At 39.2% G+C, this 10,504-nt stretch overlaps 1 long non-coding RNA gene across 1 annotated transcript in view; it reads right to left on the bottom strand.

Annotated features, from left to right (window-relative positions):
- Positions 1 to 212: 212 nt before the first annotated feature.
- LOC129620698 (uncharacterized) overlaps positions 213 to 10,504 on the bottom strand; it is a 34,646-nt gene continuing 24,354 nt past the window's right edge. The window contains exon 4 of the long non-coding RNA XR_008698677.1: positions 213 to 283. This is a non-coding gene — a long non-coding RNA (uncharacterized LOC129620698). The remainder of the gene's footprint in view (positions 284 to 10,504) is intronic.

The raw sequence follows: 10,504 nt of genomic DNA, 5'->3' as shown, positions 1-10,504 counted from the left end.
CTTTTAATTTTAAATATCAAAATGCTGCATAATTTGATGTTTTCTTGGGGTACTTCCCTGGTGGCTCAGAGGGTAAAGCGTCTGCCTACAATGGGTGAAACCTGTGTTCAATTCCTGGGTCAGGAGGATCCCCTGGAGAAGGAAACGGCAACCCACTCCAGTACTCTTGCCTGGAAAATCCCATGAATGGAGGATCCTGGTAGGCTACAGTCCACGGCGTGGCAAAGCATCAGACACGACTGAGCGACTTCACTTTCACTTTCACTTTGGGGGTGCTTATACTCTGATTAAGGATATAAAATACATGTTCAAGAAATTAGGTACAGAGAAGAAGCTAGATGTTTCACATTGACTAAAAGCTTCCAATTACATGTCTGTATTTGACTTTTCACTACAACCCTGTAAAGGTAATAGAGTATGCCTTACCATCTTTTTCAGGCAGGATGTATAGCTATGCTATAGTAACAAAGAATCCTTAAACCCAGTGACTTTCCACAACCAACATTGATTTCTTGTTCGTTCTGCATGTCCTGCAAATCAATTGTGACTCTGTAGTCTCTATTTGGGAGGCTACAGTTCTCAGGAAAAGAGAAACGAGAGATGTGGTAAACCACTGCCTCCTAGAAATGACACAGCTCAATTCTGCCATATTCAACCGGTCAAATCCTTTACTTCTGAGTGAGGTACAATCACCTTCCCAAGTTTGGGCACAGCAAGTCCCAAGGCCAAGCCTAATGTCAGTGTCAGTGGGAGACAAAATTCTCCATTAAGGATTACATTTGAGATAGAATACAGTTGACTCAGATCAGCTCAGATCAGTCGCTCAGTCGTGTCCGACTCTTTGCGACCCCATGAATCACAGCACGCCAGGCCTCCCTGTCCATCACCAACTCCCGGAGTTCACTCAGACTCACGTCCATCGAGTCAGTGATGCTGTCCAGCCATCTCTTCCTCTGTTGTCCCCTTCTCCTCCTGCCCCCAATCCCTCCCAGCATCAGAGTCTTTTCCAATGAGTCAACTCTTTGCATGAGGTGGCCAAAGTACTGGAGTTTCAGCTTCAGCATCATTCCTTCCAAAGAAATCCCAGGGCTGATCTCCTTCAGAATGGACTGGTTGGATCTCCTTGTAGTCCAAGGGACTCTCACGAGTCTTCTCCAACACCACAGTTCAAAAGCATCAATTCTTCAGCGCTCAGACTTCTTCACAGTCCTACACAACCCATATTATGTAGATGAGGAAATGGAATTCAGAGAGAGTAAGTAGTAACTGGCCAGAGTGTGGAATGTAGCTCAAAGTCAGCACTCAAGCCCCGGAGTTCATTAATCTACTCTGAACTGCATTGCTTAGGAAGTCAGCAGCAGAGCTGAGGATACCCCGAGGAGGGTCGGTCTTGCCAGTGAAGAGCCAGAGGCAAGTTCTTCCTATGCTCTGTGTGCCACATACACTCCACCTCTCTACGCTTGATACTGTGAAGTGGAGCATCTCTGAGGAGCTTGATCGCTGAGGAAATCATGGACTCCATAAAGCAAAATAAGAAAATAAATATCTAGACTGAGTTCCTTTTTTTTTTTTCCTCAATAGTCAAAAACAACTGAACAGACTCCTCCCTAAATTCTTTCACATCTGCAATAATCAGTGGAAACAGGATTGTTCTGATCTCATACAACATGATACATCATCTCTTGTCCTTAATGTTCTTTTGTTGTAGACACAAACATAAAGGGAAATGCTTTCAATAGAGAGAAATAATACATAAACCTAGTCTGAGGTAAACACTTTCCTAATTTTTGTTGTTTGAAATGATGGATCTTATGAAAGGAAATAATTTTTACTTTAAAGTGTTTTTTTTTAATAAAAACAATATATTGAAAATATTGTTCAACTCATTCTTGACAGAATCCAGGATGTGGGGAATTCTACATTATGAGTGATCCAATTTCTTCAACAAAATAAAGTAAAGAAGCAATTTATAGATTAAAAAGTGTCTTTATATATGTTTCACTGTTCAAGATTTGAACAAACTGCAAACATTTTATGGGATAATAAGGAATATTTGAAAATTGTGAAGTAATTAGCCTCCAATTAAAATTAAAACAAAAAAAATGTTAAAAGAAAATAAAACTATAGAAATACTAACACTGCTTCCAGCCTCAGAACTATACCTTTTAGTGACACAAATTGCAATATTTACAGATGAAATATTCTGGGTAACAAATTTCAAAAGAATGCTATGGGGCTGAAGGAAGTGGATAGAAATAAAGGTGCAATAAGCATGTTCCTGAGTTGATAATGGGTAAAGCTGGTTGTAGGTGAAAATGTTAGGATTTGTTATATTCTTTTTTCTTCTTCTGTAGGTTTGCAATTTTCCATAGTAAAATATTTATGGCAATTTGGTTCAGTCCCTGGGTCAGGAAGATCTCCTGGAGAAGGAAATGGCAACCCACTTCAGTATTCTTGCCTGGAGAATCACATGAACAGAGGAGCCTGGTGGGCTACAGTCCATGCGGTTCCAAAGAGTCAGACGCTGTTGAGCGACTAACACACACGTGGTAGGAAGATTGAAAAACATGGCGCCAACGTCTTTGTTTTTTAATTCATAAAGCTTCATTCATCTGCTGATTTCTTGTTTATTTGTGAGTTGAAACTGGAAGACTGAAAAGTGGGATCAGGTCCCAACCCTCTATGCTGTGACATTTGGATTACTGGAGATACAGACAACATCAGAGTCACCTTATCTTCTTAGGCTGTAGCCAGAATGGACAGAAGTGAATATTTTTCTACTTAAGAGGATGTGTACTTAAGGACAGAGGGTTAACTATGTTTCCATGTGTTCCCACTGACAGTGAGCATAATGTGCCTGGTATTTGAAACACATAGAAGAAACAACTTCTATTCCCTAAAAAGGTAGGATTAAAACTACCATGCATGCCATGCATGCCAAATCACTTCAGTCATGTCTGACTCTTTGCAACCCCATGGACTATAGCTCGCCAGGTTCCTTAGTCCTGGGATTCTCCAGACAAGAGTACTGGAGTGGCTTACCAAGTCTCTTATGTCTCTTGCATTGGCAGGAGGATTCTTTACCACTAGTGCCACCTGGGAAGCCCCTAAAACTACCAAACAGCCCAGCAATTCCACAACTGGGCATATACCCTGAGAAAATCATAATTCTAAAAGACGCATATACCCCAATGTTTATTTCAGCACTATTTACAACAGCCAGGACATGGAAGAAGCCTAGATGTCCATCAACAGATGAATGTATAAAGAAGCTGTGGTACATATATACAATGGAATATTACTCAGTCATAAAAAGGATCACATTTGAGTCAGTTCTAGTGAAGTCGATGAACCTAGAGACTATTATACACAGTGAAGTAAGTCAGAAAGAGTAAAACAAGTACTGTATATTAATGAACATGCATGGAATCTAGAAAAAAATGGTACTAATGAAACTATTTGCAGGGCAGGAGTGGAGATGCAGACATAGAGAACATTTTGAACACAGTGAGGGAAGGAGAGGGTGGAATGAGTTGAGAAAGTAGTATTGAAACATATATATTACCATATGCAAAATAGATAGCTGATGGGAAGCTGCTGCATGACACAGGGAATTCGACACTGTGCTCTGTGACAGCCTGGAAGGGCAGGAGGGGTGGGGAATGGGCGACAGGCTTTGGAGGGAGGAGACGTATGTGTACTTATAGCTCTTCATATTGTTGTGTGGCAGAAAACAACACAATATTGTAAAGCAATTGCCCTTCAATTAAAAATAAATTCTAAAAAAAGAAAACTTTTCTCTAGTTTAAGTATTCCATTTTCTATTTGCAATGATATACACAAAGATTCAGAAGTGGAGAGGAATATCCCTATGCTTAAAGACTTTATCAATTGTGGTGTAATAAGACTCAAAATACTATAACTCAGCTTTTTTCTTACTCTAAGAAACTCATTCTTGAAACCTGTATTTGCAGCTTAGCCTTGATTTGATTTTTGATGTCAAAATGAGGTTCCTTCTGTTCAGGAGTTCTTCCTGCAAATTCCATACAATGATATGTGAATTTTATGTTTAACATGGCACTTACATATCTGGGATGTCAGCTTGCCAGCAAAAACCCAATATGAAATCTTGAGTAGATTTAACTTGAATCACTCATGGCTGATGCAGTGATGATCTCGGGCTGGTGTCTTTAATCAATGGTTATGAATAACATGCTGTATCACACTTCGGTGTAACTCAGTTGAATGCCGAAGAAACCCAACACAGCGCAATGCACTGTGAGTTGCTCAGCAAGCTCCAGGAATGTGAGAGGGGGATCTGTTTTGTGTAACATGCGGTTCTCGTGTGTGTGATATTTTGTGTGTGCCTGCTACTTGTGTTGCTGGTGTGCAAACCTAACCACAGGAGAGGTGACACTGGGCACGTGAGAAGCCTTGGGATGAGAAATGTTTATTGCAGAATTTCAAGTCACAAAATACAACTGTCTGTAGGTTAACATGGCGAACAACACCTAAGTCGGAAGCTCTTGATTTAGATTTCCTTGGTAACTAGATCAGAACTAGGATAGATACAAATTGCTTTTACAGAATCTCCTCAAATTTCACCCATTTTCCCTCTCTGTATTATTTTTCCATTTCCTTTTGGGACCAACCCACAGCATTATCCCCTTATAATTTGATAGAGAGAATAAATCATTCTAAGCAAAATTAAGTGGTGTAATTCTACATACTGTAACAAAGCACAGTTGTTAAGACTCGTTCTGGACCCGGGTTGACTTGGTTTCTTATCACTTTTGTTGTGTGACTTAATAGAGAACAACCCTGACTGCATATTGAATCTGTCCCTTTAGTTCTAACCTCTGTGCTCTGCTTCCTGTGCTTAGTCCTGCTGGCTCTCACCTTTGGTAAAAGAACGTTGCCTATAACCTGAAATATATATGACAGCCCACTTTCAAGGCTCTGACCTTTAAAGGGAATTGGCAACCCACTCCAGTGTTCTTGCCTAGAGAATTCCATGGACAGAGGAGCCCGGCAGTCTACAGTTCACAGGGTCACAAAAAATTGGATACGACTGAGCGAGTATCCACAACTTTTAAAGGTATCACAATTTTCCATTCAGATGGAGATAAAAAAATTATGGAACAGAGAATGATATTTGTCTTACTGGGTATTTACAGGAAAATTGTGATAAGACCTACATGGACAGCTGCAAGAACAAAGGATTCCTGCACAAAAAAGTTTGCAACAACCAGTCCCACCCCTTCCCCTTTTAGTGTGAAAGAAGCCTGAATTCTACCTTGGGTAGGGTGGTTCTTTGGGAGTCTAGTCCACCATCTTCTCTGATGCTGGCTTTCCTAATAAAGACACTATACCTTGCCCCAAAACCTCATCTCTCGATGTATTGGCCCATCTTGCAGCCAGCAGTACTTACATGACCTTGCACAAATTACTTAATTTCTCTAAGGGCTTCACTTTCCTCATCTGTAAAATGAAGCGAAGGACAGAACTTACTTCATAGAGCTGGTATGACACCTAAGAGACAGTCAGTGAAAATGCCTGGCTCTATTTCTGATGCATAGTTGAAACTTTCAAAATGTTAGCTTGCTGGAAAAGGATGGGGAAGAGGGGAAGTTTCTGAGTTTGCTCAGCAAATAAATATTGAGAGATGGCGGGGGAGGGGGTTGAAGAGTGAAAGCAGGAAGGGGGAAAAATACATAAAAAAGGAAAAATTACCGAGAGAAAAAGGTATACCCAATGTGAAAACAATGATGCAGGGAAAGCAACAAAGAGAAACGTGTTCATAGGGGGAAATGAATGTGGATATTCTCAATTCATTCTTATCTATAAATGACTACTGTACAATAAATGCTGAATAATATACTATGTTCGCATGAATGTTGTAATAATCACAATAATGAGATAAGATGCTACTCACCCACAGGAGATCAGAGTATAGTAAGGGGGCAGTTTAGAAAACCAATCTATAAGCTCCCTGTTAAGGGCAAGCATGGGGCATTTGGGAGCTCAGGAGATGGGAGACTTGGGCCAGAGAGAATCAGAGGAGGTTTTACTGAGGAGGCGGCTCGTAACTGGGGTCATAAAGAAAAACTAAGTTTTTGTCTATTAAAGTAAAATTGAAAGGTTGGTCTCAGAACAAACAAAACCAAGTAGACTTGAAGAAAGGTATTATTGAAAGTTCCAAGGACCTCACGTGGGAAGGAGCCTAACACAGAGATCAAGGGAGTGGTGAGTCAGGAGATAAGAACTAAGAGAGCTTTCATTTTGGACTGTATTAAAGAAAGGTAGCTATTGAAAAATATAAAGTGCATTTGTGCTCAGTCACATCCGAGCCCAACTCTATGAGACCCCAAGGACTGTAGCCAGCCAGTCTCCTCTGTCCATGGGATTCTCCAGGCAAGAATGCTGGAGTGGGTTGCCATGCTGTCCTCTAGAGGATCTCCCTGACTCAGGGACTGAATCCGAGTCCCTTAGGTCTCCTACATTGGCAGGCAGATTCTTTACCACTAGCGCCACCTGGGAAGACCATAAAATAAAGGGATGTAATCAAACTGACTGATAGCTGAGGTGGCAAGGGCCAATAGGACAAAGATAAGTAGGCAGTAAAGGAGTCCCCCGAGACTTCCAGGTTTCTGGCTTGGTGATACGGAGGTTTGTACAGATATTTGTTGAAAGAAAAATTACAAAAGAAGGATCAGAGGAAAGCAGAGGAGTGATGAGTTTGGTTTCCTTCTGAGTTTGAAATCCAGGCCCAGCCTCCAGATAAATGCATCCAATGTGCTGAAGATCACTGGATGACTATTTAAAATAAATATATATTTAAGTTTTCAGCATATATGAGGCCATTTTCCCCAGCATATCTGATTCCTCCAACTAGATTTAAATTGTCCCATACCTAACTCAAAATAATCTTTCCTTCCTATCTTACAGTACCCTGAGCATAGCATTGGCTAAGTAGGTAATATAATAAATAGATGCGTAAATTGAATTGTTTACACTAGGAAATAGTTCTTTAGTAGGAAAGCCCTTATTAGGCTACTAGTCAACTGAAATACTAAAAAGTAAAATAATTTACAAAATAAAGATCAGTCACTAATTATAGGTTTTTACTTTGAATTCTAATATGGCCACCCAGCAGCTTCATTGAAAACACAGAGTAAATAATACAATTATGTAAAGTTTAAAAATAAAATAAAATTAAAAAAAAAAGAAAATAAAACACAGAGTAAGATCTATATTCTTTTAAAATAAGCATTATTTATAATATTGTAATACTGAATTAACTACATTTTCTATTTTTTTTTTAAATTCTTGTGGATTCAAGTGTATTTCAGATGACAGAGGCGTCAAGCCCCTCATGTTTGTTGTTTGCTGAATATCTCCCTGTGGACGTCCTCACAAGTTCTCAGACTCCCCAAGTCCTGATCTGAAACCTCCTTTTAACAGATCTTACTGATCTCAGCTAATGACATCTCCTGCTATTATCCAGATTCAAAATGCCTGATGCCTTTCACTTCCCTCTTTTCTCATGTCCCATCATTTGCCAAGTTCTCAGAGTTTTTTCTTACCTATAAGCCTTTTAATCACCATTTTTGTTCTGGTTTTCCTTTCCTTTCCTTTTGCTCTCCCCAACACACTTGGGTTTTCATTGTTTCATATTTCACCAGTCAATGTTTTACAATTTTTATAATTACCTTTTACAAATTTACTTGTAGGAGTGTCCATATGTACATATTAATCCTTAAAATGCATGAGCTAATTTTATCTCACAAGGAGAAATAATTGAAAGCAGGGACAATTCATATAGGATTGGGGATAAAGTTATTCATCACAGCTTCTTCTCACTCCAACTCCAAGCACCATAGGAAAACACTTCAAGAGGTCACCAAATGCCATCCCAATTCCAGACCCTGGCTGCCATGCTGTATTTAAACTTCATCTCTTCTAAGAATTGAAAATTGTGTGGATAGAGAGCAGCCCACTGGCAATGCAACAACGCAGTGAGCGACTTTGTAACAACCTACACTTGTTTTATACCAGCAGGTATTTTTAGAGGATTAAAACGTAAAACTGGCTGTTATACACAGCTCTCAATATGAAGCCTTCTTATAGAGCACAGGGGGATTCCTTTTTGCTTTATAATGGGGGAAATAATAGAAGGAAGGACACACTGCCTCACGAGCAAAGCAGGAGAAACACAAACACTTTCTGACGGTTTTGTTGGAGAGAAGGTGTGTAGGAAAGGAATTCTAGCCTGGAATCATGGGTTTCAGAGCGGGAAGAGGCCAGAGAGATCCTTCTTTCCAGACTCCTCAAATTACAAATCAGGAAACAGACTAGGGAGTGTGCCATTTTCCCAAGGTCACAGTTAGTTAACTTTCCATCAGGGACTGGAACTTGAGTCTATTAACTTCCAGTCCAGTCTTCTTAAATCCTAAGAAAAGATGGGAAACAAGTGTTATTTCCCAAGAAATCACTTATCTACTTGCCAAAGGTTTTGCCTACCTGAAAAAGACACAGTATCTGTTACCATCTATTTTAAATATGCAGCAGTCATCCTGACAATTTTTTTGGAGAGGTTTTTTTTTTTTTTTTTTTCCAGGCAAGTTCAGTATCTTCCTGCTGGGTTTCCTGACTATTCTGAGAAACTTATCCCAGGGCCCAGGGTTACTTCTACAGTCTTTTCATACAAGAGACGAAACCAGTGGCTTCTGAATTATGATCCCTGAGCTATTTGGGGTTTGGCATGCCTAGCAGTTTAGCAGAGAAGTAAATTTTCAATTTCAAGAAGAATGAATTTGGGAAGGGGAAAGAAAAGAAGTGTTTTTAACTGAAAAGTGAAAGACAAACTGTGAGTTTTACCAGGAAAGGTAGACAGTAATTTCATTGTGTGTGCATATATATAAATAGAGAGAGAGTGCTAAAAAGACCATAAAAGAACATAGTAACAAAAACACATCATTATGTCTGTGCTTACTAGCTGGCAAGCTGGACAGACCACTTGCTGAAATTCTCAGGGCTTTGAAAGAAGGCTGCAGGGATGAAAGAGAAACTCCTCTGTATACAGAAAATGTACAGTCTCTTTTCTGATATGACTAAGAAATAATTATTCTCAAAGATCCTGTGGTCTTTGCTTCCAATCATGCAGTAGAATAAGAAATAAATAACATAATAGAACTCACCAGGGAGAAACCCTATATGTCCCTGGCAGTATATTGGAACATACCAGAGGAAAATTAACAGCTTCAAGTCAGATGGGTTCCTGGGTCATAGAAACCCCTGTTGAGCATTCATCATTTATGCTCAGTTTTTCAAATGGCCATATTTATAATCAGATACACACACACTACTAACAATCACACGTGCATATGCAATCCATGTGTGCATACAAGCACACACTTGCTCACATGTTCACACACACACACACACACACACTGAGCTAAATTCAACACATGGCTACAATTTTCTTATTGTCCCAAATTGAATTTGAATATACAGTAAGCCAGCTGAATGATGCTAGCTTTATAAGGTCTGGGGATAATTTATCAATTGAACTTCAAAGGTATCTCAGCCTTTCCGCACTGGTCATTATTAAGTAGGAAAATATGTAATCATTTGAGAAGAAAAATATTAGATTTAAACAAAAGTCAACTAATCTTGAATCAATGCAAATTTCCAACATATCATCTATTCCCCACTCCTTGTTTTCTAAATCTGCCTTTCCTTCAAACATAGTCAGCACTTCCCCAATGTCTTTAGATCTGGGATGAGGAATGCGTTGAGAGAATAAGAATTAATAAACTTAACAGGATGTCCCTATTCTTGCATCCCTGGAATAAATCCTACTTGATCATGATACATGATTCTTATAATGAATTGGGTTAGGTTGGCTGATATTTTCTCGAGGCATTTTGCATCTGTGCTCGTCAGTGATGTCGGACGATGATTTTCTTGTTTGCCGTATCTTTGTCTGGTTTTGCTGTCAGGTGATACTGGTCCCATTGAACAAGTTTGGAAGCCACCCTTCTTCTGCAATATTTTGGAATAGTTTGAGATGGATAGGCATTAACTTTTCTCTAAATTTTTGGTAGCATTCACCTGTGAAGCTATGTGGTCCTAGACTTTTGTCTGTTGGAATTTGTTGTTGTTTTCCTTACTGACTCAATTTCATCACTGGTAACCGGTGTGTTTAATCTTCTGTTTCTTACTGGTTAGTCTTAGGAGATTACACAGCTATATGTAAATGAAATTAGAACATTTTCTCACATCCTATACAAAAATAAACTCAAAATGAATTAAAGACCTAAGTTTAAAAGTGGAAACCATGAAACGCCTAGAAGAAAAAAACAGTACACTTCTTGACATAAATCTTAGGAATATATTTTTCACATCTGTCCCTAGGGCAAAGGAAACAAAAGCAAACAAACAAATGAAATCTAATTAAACTTAAAAGCTTTTTTTTAACAGAAGAGGGAACCACGTGTTT

This window comes from Bubalus kerabau, chromosome 10 (genome assembly GCF_029407905.1).
Source record: "Bubalus kerabau isolate K-KA32 ecotype Philippines breed swamp buffalo chromosome 10, PCC_UOA_SB_1v2, whole genome shotgun sequence".
NCBI classification, from domain to species: domain Eukaryota; kingdom Metazoa; phylum Chordata; class Mammalia; order Artiodactyla; family Bovidae; genus Bubalus; species Bubalus kerabau.
This window is presented reverse-complemented; position numbering and strand designations above follow the sequence as displayed.